Raw genomic sequence first — 14,785 nt, 5'->3', positions numbered from 1 at the left:
TTCCAATCCATCAAATAGCCCAGTTCCCAAAAGGTCCTTCCTTACTTGTTCTGGCAGGGTAAAGCCTGCAGATCAACAGTTTGCTACCTTCAGCTCAGCATTTGACTCATGAGGAATGCCTCCACACCAAGCAAAATCGTATGTTCCTGTCCTATTCTACTTATATTGCAAACTAGGATCTCAATTAGTTAATTTTTAAAAGCTATACATCGACACAAAGTACTTTCAGGCCAAGTAACAGAAGTTAATTTTATGTAACCTCTCTCAGTGCAGGCTACAGCTCGATTAAACACAATTCACCTTGAATATCACATTGCTCCTCCATGTATCTCTTGAGAATCTTGCCAGCTGTACAAGCATTGGAACAACAGAAGAAAGTAGGTATTACAAAACCTTGGATCTTGCATCAGGTGACTATAACGAGCGTTGCACAAGGGTGCTTTGATGTTACAAAAGACCTAAGAAAACATCAATGGGTTAGGGTATATTCTTGCTACGTCTTCTCTCTTACCAAAAGACACTTGCCAGACACATGCCATCTGCTGCATCAAAACGCGATACCCAGTCAGGCAAAATAGAAATCTCCCATACCAGCAGGCTCTTCACACAGATAAAGAGGAGCATGACTAACATAATTTTAGGTGATTAAAGGGAGTCTTTGCTACAGAGACTGCATTTCTTTAAAGTTGCTCCTCTAACAGGACACAATCTCATCTCCCAGTGAGGACACTACCCTAATGGCTATGCACAAGAAGGTTTATCATGCAGAAATACTTGTACTTGTTTCAAGTACAGGGAGCTGGAAGTGCAAAGGGAACACAAAAGCCCCCACTCCTCCCTGTTCCCCAACCTTTTCCCATGCGGTCGCCAGCCCTGCACGAACCCAAAGGAGCAAGCCTGCACTGGAAGCCATCTCTCTGGGGACTGAAGATAGGTTTAAAGAGACTCAGCCTCCTTTTGAGGTTTCCCAGAGCTTGGCAGAAAAGAAAATCCAGAAAAGCCTTACTACACAGGCCAGGCTACCACACCTTTGTAACATCAGGATCCTTTAGTGCAAGCATCTCTTTGGTCAGCCGCTGGTATACATGTGGAGGACAACGCTACTTGTTGCGCCCATTTCCGTCTCCTTATATTTCTAATTTGTCTACAACCAAAAATAGATGCTTTGGCCTTATTTCAAGTACTGAAAAGGATCATTCAGTTCAGTGTACCTGTTTTATAGTTAATAAATATTTTGAAATTTCAGCATACCTGAGTCTTCTAATACTTTACAAGGAGCTAGCTTGTGCAAGATACTGTTACCACACGGAAAATAACAGAACGGAATAATAGAGAAGGGCAAGCCCATGCTACAAGGACATCATGTTCCTGGTCCATGTTCCCAGAATCAGGCAGGATTTTCCTTCTGGCCTTCTGCTTCCCTACCCCCATGAAGCTCAGCACCCCTGTGCCTCCTGTGTTCCAGGACACACTTTCCAGACAGATCCTATTTTCACTTTTACAACATAGGAAAAAAAAAAAAAAAACAAACAACAAACCCAAAATCTCAAGAAGGAGTCAGCTCCTGTCCGATAAGATAGAAACAGATATTCCCTCGCCCGTCACTCCTACCTAGGAACACAGTAGACCAGTGTTCTCAAAAAAAAAAAAAAACCAAAACACTGCACTGCTAAGGACTGGAAGCCTAACAAAGCTGGAAAAACAACCAGGAAAGCCCATGAGCTGCTGATGTTGGAGTAGACAGAGTTAAAAGAAGTCAAGAGGCATATGGAAAAACATGCTCCAAGACTCAAACATTACTAAGGCTGAAGTGAAAGCATTGGGGAAAAAAAAAAAAAAAAAAAAAAAAAAAAAAAAAAAAAAGAGAGATTGCAAACCGAGACAGGGAAAGCCTAGAAGACAAGATGAGGAAGAAAATCCCAGAGTTTTCAAAAAGCCTCAGAAGATATTTTACATCAACCAATCTGGTAAAGAGCACCTGGAAGAGCAGGGGAGAGAGATAGGAATCCTTTTTCACTCTCTCACAAATTCTATTTTTAAAGGTTTGTTAACCTACATTTTGCTCTCTGCATAGCTTGTCTGAGTTCAAAGCGGTGACCCAGCACTCATTAACCAGTGTCAGGAACACAACCAGCAAAACAACAGCAGATTTGTAAGGGACAGGAAACAGATCAAAGAAAACCAGATGATTCACAGATCAAGGACGAGAAAATTACATCTCGGACAAAAGAGGGGAGAAGACAAAGGTGAGGAACAATACAGAGAAACCTTTGGAAGTGGTACAAGATGAAGAGGAGTTTTGTTTGGGAAAATGAAACTCACAGCACCAGACAAAAGGTGGAGGACATCTTCACTACCTTAAAACCACAACAGAGGCCTAATATGGCCAAAACATGCATTGGCATTTCAATGCAGACAAGATCAAACTTCACTCTCAAACTATGCCGATCCATCCTTGAACTTGCAGCTACCGCAACGGGATTAAGGAACAAAGTTACAGCATCGTTTTGCTCTGTCAGCACTACAGGACGGAATCATACCTTATCATGGGAGCTGCAGTGCCACAGCTCTTAATAATGTATAAAACATTATTAAGCATCAGCTTAATAGCATCAGCTCTAAATAATGTATCAAACAGAGAGAGAAAACTCAGAAAAAGGAGAACTTACTCTGGTGCCATTTTCTTTTTCCTACAGTTAGCCTGCTCATTTATCTTTGGCTCAATTCAGGGAGGCAGAAAGGAAGGGAAAAAAGAGAAGGAAAGCATATTATATGTTTGTATTCTTGCTTTCCAACCCCTCCACAATGCCAGTTTTGTAAACAGAAAGTAAGTTGAGATTTTCTTTATCATCTTGTTTACTGCTCCTGTGATTGTAACATACCATGCAGAGCTGACACATATCTCTCTGCCGAACATTCTCCGTTGAGAATGCACTGCAAGTTCTCTTGCAACACACGTTATTTTAGTCAGGCTATCTGCACCTTAAAACACTCAGCCTCTTGTTTCAACAGCACAGACCTGCAGGTTGATTTGTAAAAATTGTTCAATATCATATCATCTTGGCTACAGATTTAATTTCATGGAATATGAAACTTCACTGAAAATCATTATACAGTGAGACAAGGAAACACAAATGTTGGTTTCCCTTTTTTTTTTTTTTTAATATTAAGCATAAGTCTACTACAATTCCCTCTGGGACAATGTTTTTCATACAAAGTCAAATTCTTTGAGTCTTATTCATGTAAACAGATTCACTAAATTAAATGAGATCAGTCACACAAGCAGGGAAATGAGGTTTTAATCCATCATTACTGCTACAAAATATGGCATAAAAATTCATTTTTTAAAAGTCGAGGATAATAAGCATCCGTTTTTTAACTATCTAATAATGCAAAGACTAGTTGAAGGTTTTGTTTTTCAGGTCTAGCCTTCTGAGATTTAATGCAGTAAACTAATTCTAATTTTACTATACACATGTTGTTGATAATTACCTCTCTATGGGCAATACATTCAAGTACAAACCAAGAGAATTTTGGTAAAAGAAGAGTAATTATTTCAGTATCATTTTATTGTTGATCTTTAATTAAGAAAGCTTGAAAATTCCATTTACAGAGCATAAGAGAAGTCATTTTTTTAATGACACTTGGTAAAATCTGCTAACTTTCGCATTACAGATACTTCTACCCTGTCCTGTTTTTCTTGAAAGACAGTGTATATTTGGAGAACAGGTAAGTTTAAGATATACAAACCACAAGAAGATTGGTTGATGTTCTTTGTTAGTAGAAGAGTGAATACTCTGAAGCATGAGAACTAATCAAATGAGGGTTGGTTGGTTTGTTTTTTACAAGTAAATAGCACAGACATGCAACAGATGCTTGCCTGCTATACTAAACTTAAAATGTGAATTTATTAATAACAATCAGACTGAGAGACACTGCCTGGATGGTTAATGCATTTCAAAATCTTAGTATCTGGGGGAGGATGTCTGTATACAGCTCCCTAGAACGATAGGAAAATCCATCATCTTAATTTAAAACACTGTACACACATTTTAGTCGTGTGCTCAGAAATTCCCTCACAGTTTCACTCTACTCTGCTAACCCTCTCTGGCTTAGCTTACTTGAAAAGTGCATTTAGTGTTTTTGTCCACTGAGGCAGAGTAACCACACATTTCAGAAGAGCTACAGAAGACTGAATGACAGAGCAGGATCTCCATTTCACCGACACTCTCTGTTGCATCTCTGGGAAACACGGAGACCAGAACGGAGGTCCCAGATAATACTGGCTTTACACTGCAGCCTAACGATTTGCTCAACACTTACTTCAGCTCAGTCAAGGAGAGATTCTTCATTTCAAATTATGAGAAGGAGAACAAATAAACCTTCAAAATGTTTTGGGTTTGGTTCTTTGTTTTGTTTTCTTTTTTTTTTTTTTTTAAGTGCTATGCTCAGTTCTACTGAGTGCACCACTACCTGTTTTCTTGATTTGCGTGTATGCTACTAAAACCAGCTCATCCCAAGTAATATTTAGATATTTGCTGGAGGTACAAAACCATATATGATACATAAGCAAATTCATATTAGTACAGTATTTAAAAATAATTTATTCTTAAAAGTTGGAAATATGTGCATCCAAATTCTGGATGCTAGATTTTGAATAAAATATACTCCTAGCTTCCATGCCACGTATTCCACTTTGAGGATTAAAAACAAGAAGAAGAAAAACCTGACATGATTCTAATAATTGAAGCAGTAACATCCTCATTTGTATGTCTGCAGAGTTATAGACATGAAAGGCTAGATTCGCTGAAAGAGTCATGGAGTGTGGAAGCCAGAAGTTTGATTTTAAGCACATGTGTTGATGGACAGGAATAAGGGGGAATTGAGAGGAGGCAGAAAAAAGTTGGAGTTTGGTTTTTTTCGACTTAAGTTACTCCTGTAGGCACACAATGAATCTGGGAATCACTTTTAAAATAGGGGTTTTTTCAGCTAAGAAACTCTGCTAAGGACCAGAGCTTATATCTACAAATTCTGCTTTGACTTATTGGCATGGCATGCTACTTGGTGCAAGTATCATAACAATCTTTTAAATCTGCTGTTCACTTTTCACAATGGGTCCCATCTTGCTTCCAGGTAAACAAAGTGTAAAATTCTCATTGAGAAAGGACTAGATAATTTCTGAATAAACAAGGGAGGCTTAAATGTAGAAATAGTCAACCCGGTCTGACAAGTAGGAAGAACGAGAAGCAGAATAGTTACTCTAAAGAGTTTGTACTTGAGACCTGTCAAACAAACGCACTCAGAGCACTCTGACCAAAACAAAATCCCAAAGAGCATACTGAAACTTAAAATTTTATGAAGCAAGCTGGGATGTGATTGTAATGTAGACTAGTTAGAGCTGAATGCTGATTTTTTGGACATAAGAAAGATGTTTAAATGAAGCTACTTCACATTTGAGGCGAGTTTGCACATAGTCTGTTACCACAGCTTCGCTGATGTAAAGTTATTCCTCAAGCCACAGTAATTTGGGTATGATCCCCAAGGATTTTTCTCAAAGGAAGGCTGTTTAAAACCTAGGCAGCTATGGGATAATAGGAAAAGTCTTCATCTGTATAGAGAACCAGCTAGAGAGGAAATAAATGGTACAAGGAAAAAGCAGTCTGGCTTCAGAGTGGAGGGACACTAACCCTGCAGCCCCACGGCCATCTGCATTAAGAATATACTGTGTTCAGTATACCCACTAATGAATCACAGGGGGACAGGGAAAGATTACAAAAGTTAAGTGACAAACCCCACCGATAATATTAAATTATTCAGCATAAAGGCAAGTGCTAACTGCAAAGAGATACAGAAGGACTTAATGACACCAAATAACCAGCTGGTAAAAGGGCTGGCAGAATTCAATACCATTTAAACACAGACTGATATTCATGGCGGGAAAAAGCACTTCAACTTCATACGCACAACGATGGGCTATGAATGACTCAGGAATGAGATCTTGGATTTATAATGGATTCTTCTTATGAAAACATCAGCACAGTCAAAAAGCAGGGAGAGTGCTAGCAATTACTACTACAGAGAATAAAACCTTCATTCAACTGTCTGAAAAGTTCAACTGCATCCTAAAAGTTGTAACTCTGGCCCTGTTTTCTCAGAAAAGGTTTAACAAAACTAGAGGAGTTTCAAGGAAGAACATTAAAATAATCAAATGCAAGACTGCAATTAAATAGGGGAAAATCAGCTTGGAGAAATACTAGATCACATTCAGATGAAACCAGCAGATGTAAGGCTCAAAATAAGTGAGAAGAAAAGGCTCTTTATCTTACTAAAATTTAAACAAATTAGATGTGTTCTTGCTTATTTCGAGGTTAGTAGCAACTAAGACACTTGACATCAACCTCTCTCTTGACTGAGCTGGCCTCACTTGCATCAAATCCAGCCCTGCTTTATCAGGCATACTAGTACCTAAGCTGTCCATCTGCAGAGGCATCTCCACATGCCCATCAAGACATCAGAGAAAGTGAAATGGATGATAACCTCACCCAGTACATGCTAGGTCAGGATTTCTTAAACTCAGCCTTCTCCAAACCGATTAAGTGTAATCTTATGGTGGAAAAGAAAGGACCCAACTTGGTACCTGATTATTCAGCAATAAAATATTGTACTTTAAATTCATGCTTCAGTTTACTCCATACTAGGATCTCCCATTCATGTCGACAGACTTGACCCACAGCTGCAGTATGCACGGCATTCAAGCACACCGAACAGCTGTTCCTGGAGGAAACTAGCACACTTCTGGAAGAAATCATCACACGCTAAAACCAGGCTACCTTGTTCTGTGCTAATGCAAATTTATATCTGTTCAAGGGCTGGAACATGCGTTCCTCCACAATCTCTTTTCTGAGGAGGAATCTGACATAACCCTGACAAGTCCAGAAACTGGATTTCAGCACGTCTACAAGAACCTAAATATATGAAAGAAATGGATGTTGCAGGCAGCATAACACAGCGGCAGGAGGAAAAACAATTTCCAATTACATCTTGCCTCTGAGCCTTTACCAAGTTTTTTGGGTGGAGACTCATATTTACCTGTAGGGCACCATATGACAGCACACAGAAATGATAACATGACACAAGTTACAGCATAACAACTGTTCTTATTGTAACTGTCTTCAGACTCTGAAATGAAAAAAAACCAAGCTGGTCAGCAACAGCTGCTGTGACATCTGCCTGCAACCCCATCATCCAGCACTGTTCAATGAAAAACCGTATCACTGAAGATAGAGAGATACTTCAGCAGCTTTGTTGCCAACAGAAACCTATCCAAACTTCTTGTGTTTCCACACAAGTAAATTTTAGATCTTGAGGGCTAGCCAAAGGCTGAACTTATATCACACTATAACAAAAGAGGAAGAACACGAAGATCTGAGACCAATACCATTTATACTTAAAGAAAAAAAAAAAAGGCACATGAAAAGAGCACAATCTGATTTGATACAGAAACTGTGAAAAGCTAGGGAAAAAAAAAAAACATACTTGCAAGAATTCAGAAGCTGCTGTAAAGTCTGGAAAAGACAAAATGATAAGAAAGCAGTATACTTTCAAAATCTGGATTTAAACCAGAACAATAACATCAATGAAAGACTGCAGATGGCAGGCAGATAATTCCACAGCCAGCAGAAAGACCAGTCCCAGCCCCTCATCCCTAAATCCTCTCAAAAGACTTCAGCCAGATGCAATCTAATCACAAAAGTGGTTAGGAAGAAAATGAAGGAAAATTACTCATATGTAAGCTTTACAATATACTAATGAACTGACAAGCAAGGGGTCTGCCTTGCAGATATTAATGCAATTATTTGAGACAGTAGTGATACGATGAAAACATGATGTCCTGCCCAAGACTCTGAGCCAGCTGCAATTTCTGCAACCATAGCACATGTATAGACCTCAAACCCTTAATAAAACACACCTAAAATTATTCACTGCGCTCACTACTAAAAAGTTACTCAAATACTCAGCTGACATATGATTACCATACATTCATGGTGCTTTTTATTTTATGAAGCTAGCACTTTCCTCAGTGGCTGACCCACCTGAGACAATTTAGGGATTTTTGACTCAGAAGTGTATCAGCACAATATAAACAGACTAGCAACAGGTCTTGCTATGATGTCACATTGCAGATGCTGACAAAACCAACAGAAGATATTTTTGACTGGCTTAAAGCAATCACCATCTCGGACTGGAAAAGAAAATGATCCCACTGCAATGCGGACACAATGATGCATTGAATGCAATGAGTTCCCTTACGGAATTCATTCCCATCAAATCCAAATGCATCTTCCATAATGTAGATGAAAATGCTTTTATCGAACACCATCCCAGGTCATGCACCCAAAAACTTTATCTTCAGTGACTCACTTCACAAAAACAGATGGCATTTAAGTGGGGAAGGCGGCAAGTCACGAGAGAGAAAGGGAAAGTAAGGGATAGGCTGTTAGAAGCAGCTTGTTTTAAACCAGGATTTGAAGGAGGTAAGATTTCACGATTTGAAGAGTACTCCAAATACACTTTTGATCACAACATAAGATTAAAAAGCTTAGGCTTTTTTTTTTTTTACTTGGGGCCAAATAAAATTTTCTTCAGGATTAGGGCAGACCTGCTAGGGTGCCCACACTCAGCACATCACACCCCAGCCACCCCATAGCCCCAGTACCCTCCACCTGGCATCCACACTAGATGCTTCCATCCACCTCTTCCCACAGACATACCCAAATCCCATCCCCAACCACAGCCAGCTTCCCCCACGGCCATGGCTTGGCTGAGATGCAGCTAGGGTTTGGAGGATCAGCAGAAGGCCTAAGGGAGGAGGAAGGAGGGAGGCACAGAGGAGCAGTCAGGAAGACATGAGTGCTGGCAGTACGACAGTCTCGTTGATTGCAAGGACCTTGAATTTCATGCCACACACAGCAGAATCACTGATAAAGGATCAAAAGTAAAAAGGTGCAAGAACAAGCCATCAATCTACAGCCCTGAACCATATCATGAGCGAGCTACGCACTCCATGTTACATCAGAAGTACATCACTGAGGCTACCAAGACAAGCCCTCCACAACTGGATAACACAAGAATTAAAGTTGTTGTACTGTACTGGTTAGGCCACCCAATGTGAATTTATTTATCACAACAGGACTGTTTTCACAAGACATCTTCCTCTTTCAATGCACCTAATTAACTATTAGGAGTAATGTGGTAGATTTCTTTTAACATCAAAGTCCTGTGCAGCCTTAATGCTTCATTTATCACACACTTTCAAAAACATGTCCTAAATTGACACTTACTCATTTCATTGCTGGCTTTTGATAGCATTCTTCGCCTTGGTATTGAACTACTGCACACCAACAGTATCCTTCCCTGCTTCGCTATCAAGATCTGTAAATCTACAATCGAATCTCAAGGGTTTTCCAGAAAACAAGAAAAATACCTGTGTGGCCACACTAGCACTACGTTGGATACAGAGCATCAACTGTGTCATGTACAACCACATCCTCCAGGGAAGCAATACACGGAGAACACCCCAACATGTGTGCATTTGAAAGCAACGCAACAAATAAGCCAGGAATTCACACACGTTTATTTCAGTTCTTCCTGACTTCTGAACACCTGCCTACACAAGCCCAACGGTCTTTTGAATGGCAGCATGAGATAAACCAAACACAGAGGAGAAGAAAAAGTTTAGGAAGAAGTCATTACACACAATTCAGTGAAAGGTCACAGCAAGACACAGGGGTGGCTCCCCCCCCCCCCCCGGAAAAAATGGATTTTTAAATTAATACCATTTAAAGGAACAATCTTTAAAGGGAAATATTAACAAGCTATAGTCATAATATAATTCATGGTTGGGTAAGCACAGATGACAACACTAATAGCATCATTTAAATAGCCCTTTTCATCAATCTAGATCTAAACGTAAAAACAGACAAAGAATTTAAGTGCAACACTCGGAATCAGAGGCTGTCCCATGGGACTACCGGAGCTAGAAGCTCCCAGACTAAAAAAAAAAATGCTTTAGAATCAATTAAATCTTACAAACTGCAATTTGAATCAAAAATCATCTCTTCTTGTATTTCTGCTAAGTAACCACATGTGTACCAAGAAACACATTATTACCCATCAAACACTGGTTTGCTTAGAGTACCTAGAAAAGAAAGCTACATTTGAAGTTCATGCTTATTTTAATTCCCACAACTTATCATTGTATAACACGTGAAATTTTAATTCATATAATAAATACATCTGAACTTGAACAGGAATTTTTAAGAAGTTTTTTCATTACTCTATGGCCTATGGCAACTGGCCCACACATAACTATTTGTTTGAACTCGAACAGGCAGAAATTAAGGTATTTTTCTGCTTGAAGTGTTAGGATGAAAAGAACCATTAGTTCAATTTCAACCAAATATCTAGATTAAATGTCTCAGCAAGATGCTAAAAACATAGCTGCTTTTAAAAATATGTATTTCTCATTTAACTGAAAAATGCCCACCTGGGCACACAGCTGGCTCACATTCAGCCAGCTGTCAACCAACACCCCCAGCTCCTTTTCCGCTGGGCAGCTTTCCAGCCACTCTTCCCCAAGCCTGTAGGATTGCACGGGGTTGTTGTGATGCAAGTGCAGGATCGGACATTTGGCCTTGTCGAACATTATATGATTGACCTCGGCCCATCCAGCCTGTCCAGATCCCTCTGGAGAGCCTTCCTACCCTCAAGCAGATCAACATTCTCGGCCAATTTGGTGTCACCTGCAAATTTACTGAGGGTGCACTCAATCCCCTCGTCTCGATCATTGATAAAGATATTAAACAGAACTGGCCCCAGTACTGAGACCGGGGGAACACCACTTGTGAACGGCTGCCAGCTGGATTTAACTCCACTCACCACAACTCTTTGGGACCAGCCATCCAGCCAGTTTTTTTACCCCAACAAAGAGTATGCTCAGGAAAGTCATGAGCAGCAAGTTTCTCTGGGATAATGCTGTGGGAAATGGTGTCAAAGGCTTTACTAAAGTCCAGGTAAACAACATCCACAGCCTTTCCTTCATCCACTAAATGGGTCATCTTGTCATAGAAGGAGATCAGGTTGGTCAAGCAGGACCTGCCTATCATAAACCCATGCTGACTGGGCCTGATCATCTGGTTGTCCTGTACGTGCCATGTGCTGGCACTCAAGATGATTTGCTCCATAACCTTCCCAGGCACCGAGATCAGATTGAAAGGCCTGTATTTCCCTAGATCCTCCTTCCAGCCCTTCTTGTAGATAGGCATCACGTTTGGTAACCTCCAGTTCAATTGGGACATCCCTGGTTAGCCAGGTCTGCTGGTAAATGATGGAAAGTGACTCAGTGAGCACTTCCACCAGCTTCCTCAGTACCCTTCGGTGGGTCCCATCTGGCCCCTTAGACTTGTGTGTGTTTAAGTGGTGTAGCAGATCACTAACCATTTCCCCTGGGTTTATGGGGACTTCATTCTGCTCCCTGTCCCTATCTTCCAGCTCAGGGGGCTGGGTACCCAGAGAAAAACTGGTCTTACTATTAAAGACTGAACAAAGAAAGCATGAAGTACCTCAGCCTTCTCCTCATCCTTTGTCACTGTGTTTCCACCTGCATCCAATAAAGGATGGAGATGTCCTTCTGATTTTCTCCCTGCGTAAGCTCATGACATCCTTGTATTGCTCCTGAGTTGCCTGTCCCTTCTTCCAGAGGTCATAAGCTCTCCTTTATTTCCTGAGTCCCAGCTAAAGCTCTCTGTTCATCCAGGCTGGTTGTCCTCCCTCCCAGGTTGTCTTTCAGCACATGGGGATAGCCTGCTCCTGCACCTTTAAGATTTCTTTCTCAAGGAGGCTGAGAAAACTCTAAAGAACTGAATAGACACTAGAAGCAACTGCAGATGTCAGAGATACTGAAATGGGTGTTTCTGCTTTGCCTCATGCAAATATTCATCCAGACTGTAATCTGAATTTTGATTAGAAGGTTGATTCTTTTCCCCTCTGAGTAGCTAAAAAAAAAAATTAATTTAGACACAAATTTGATCCGATAAAATCCTGGTACAAAATTTAAATAAGCTGTATTTACCCAGCAAGCAAGGCTGCACTTCAGTCCATCATATTTCTCCTCAGTACTAAAGGAGTGTACATGTTTATCAGATGAAACTATGTACAGAACAGATTTTTGTAAACCTGTAAATAATTCTCTACACTGTACACACCATATTCTCTACCAGTATATCCACCTTATGTAGCACTCTGACAAAAAAAAAGAAATTCAGAATAATTTCTGAGTAAAATAACAGCAAATATTCTTGCATACCATCACTAGCTTGTGGACTCTCTAGTAAGAGTTTAGTTCCTTCTCTCTTCATTACTTCACTCCTTGTTACCAGGTGCTGCTGAAGAATAGCCTGTTACAGTATATTGATAGCAGTTGTGAGAGAGAAAAGTGAAATCCTGAAAAGCATTGAAGTTGGGTCCTCATAGCTAGACAGGAGGCAGGAAAGAAAATTAGCCCCTTGCTATACTGTTAGGGACTGCAGTCTTTCCAAAGTGCAGCTCTACACCTTCTAATTTTTGTTGGCTCATTTTTTAAGAAGTCACATATTTCATTCCTTAATAAACAAAAGGAGCTAAAATTACTTATTTCAATTTTTTATTTGCCCAAAGCAATTACAATTCATTTATGTCTTTGACAAATATCTCCCTAGGCCAATCTTGACAGTGAAATATGGTACCTCATTTGTGGTTTTAAATAAAATACTTCCGCTAGTGACATGTTGCACTGATGCATCTCTAAGAAAAGATATAGCTATGAGTTCTCTGGAAGCTCATCCAAAGTCCTGTTGAGGGGAAAAAAAGGAATTGCAAATCTGAAACTAATGAGAATAAATAAATAAAACATAGTTGTCAGATAGTATAGTTAATCTAAGAACCTAAAAGTGCTTTACAAACATTCATTGTTAGGCCACCCATCCAAACAGATAAATATTGTTAGTCATATTATATAGATGTAGAGAGTAAGGGGCAGCAAGGCTTTTTTCTTACATCACAAAATGACTCACTGGCAAAGTCAAACAGAGGTGAGACTGAAGACAAATGGAGAAATACAACTTGAGGCTCAATCGCTCATTACCATGCCCTGCACGTACCTGATGTATTGAGATGTAATCAAGTCCAAGAACACCGCAAGTTTGACAGTGCAAACTCCAGAACATGCCACCCGTGACAGACCATGATGCTAAGCCTGGTACTGCAACTACATCCTGTCAACAAATGTTGGAGTGCCATTTGTGGACCCTGCTTCCCAGTTTCTGCTCCCCAAAAAAGAAAAGAGCTTTGCAAAAAAGCCTGAAGAAAAGCACCTAGATGATCAGGAGGTTGGCCACCTTATTTTTACCCATCATTTACTGACCATTTAATTTCCAGTGTTTAAAGCCAGTGTCCTACAGGAGCTTGACAGCACTGTCTGGGTAAATATCAAGAAGCAGGGGAAAGTGAAAATTCTCCCTATCACAAAGCCACTTCTGAATTTTATTACAGTTTCTTTTCAAACAAACAACAAGGGGAGAAGCAATGAGATTACTACTGTTACAGAATCCCTATCCACCCTCGCAAACTAACAGGTCCTCACTGACACAAACAGGCATACATCATCTACATATCAGGCATCTAAACAGGGGTTTCTATAGACCTTCAGCACTCACTGAAATCTAAAGGCAGGTGCCTAATACTTTACGTAGCTAGCCAACTGTACTTCTGTGATATGCAGTGGACGCAACTAGTATTTTCTGCTCAGAAATTATTAAATTCTGAATTAGTGTCACTGGGCTAGGTCTTGTGTCTGCAACACAACTGAAGATCTTACATGTAATTATAATCTCCAGAAACACTGTTTTCCAAGTACCTACAGAATTAAGATTGCACAATACTTGGAACTTGAGCCTGCCAAAATAAGTTGTTATAAAACCAGCTGCACACCCCAACATATCACATTGAAAGCAAGTAAGTTAAGCAAATAACATTCTCCTCAGAATAAGCCATGCACTCAAAGAGCCCTACTACAGGATCTGGATCATTCCTAACTAATGCTGTGTAGTCTTTGTTACATTTTTCCACCTTTGAACAGAGACAGATTTACTGATCTGCTCAGCAGATTGTTCCTTTAATGTTGGTAGGACATTTTAAATTCATTTAAAAAATTAATGGAGGGAAGATCCCCTTTCCAGTAAGACACTCTCCCCCTCTCAGTTTTTTCCCCTGTGAATGAAAGGTAGACAATAGCAAACAACACGTCCTTTTGGTTATGTGTATTGAAGAAATACCAAACAGAAACCCAAAGAATCACTTCACACATAACTATAAAAATACAAAGATATTGGTTATGCCTTTAGAAAAAAAAACCAAACAAACAGAGCGCTGTCTACAGCCTATGCTGTAGACAACAACACCCGAGGGCACGATAAGCCCTTTATTAATGCTTGCAATAAAACGAACACTGCAGAACAATTACACGCCGTAGCCATGGATTTCCAAAATCTGAGAGCTCTACCCAGCAGCGAGCGTATACTCACAAGGCGTCGAGTCCTCGGGGGAAGCTGCTGCTTGCAGGAAACTAGTGGAAATATTTTCAGTGGAGTTGTCAGGTGATGTCAACAACAGGAAGGATGACTTCGAGCCAGATTTCCATTTCTCATCAGAGGCGGCCTTAAAAGTTGCAAAAAGAGCGTTAAGGCTTCCC

At 40.1% G+C, this 14,785-nt stretch overlaps 1 protein-coding gene across 4 annotated transcripts in view; it reads right to left on the bottom strand.

The window, feature by feature from the left end:
• The window catches only part of ANKRD6 (ankyrin repeat domain 6), a 110,103-nt gene that overhangs the window by 94,839 nt on the left and 479 nt on the right, over positions 1-14,785 (bottom strand). For 3 of the 4 annotated variants that reach the window (XM_086743334.1, XM_086743337.1, XM_086743335.1), the window contains exon 2: positions 14,619-14,751. The gene's annotated coding sequence lies outside the window, so the exon portion shown is untranslated. Of the gene's footprint in view, positions 1-13,092; positions 13,134-14,618; positions 14,752-14,785 lie in introns of all 4 variants that reach the window. The other variant, XM_086743336.1, reaches the window with a different exon arrangement.

Source organism: Chlamydotis macqueenii, chromosome 3, assembly GCF_036417535.1.
Source record: "Chlamydotis macqueenii isolate bChlMac1 chromosome 3, bChlMac1.mat, whole genome shotgun sequence".
NCBI lineage: Eukaryota > Metazoa > Chordata > Aves > Otidiformes > Otididae > Chlamydotis > Chlamydotis macqueenii.
Note: the sequence above shows the minus strand (reverse complement) of the source record. Positions and strands in the feature narration are given on the sequence as shown.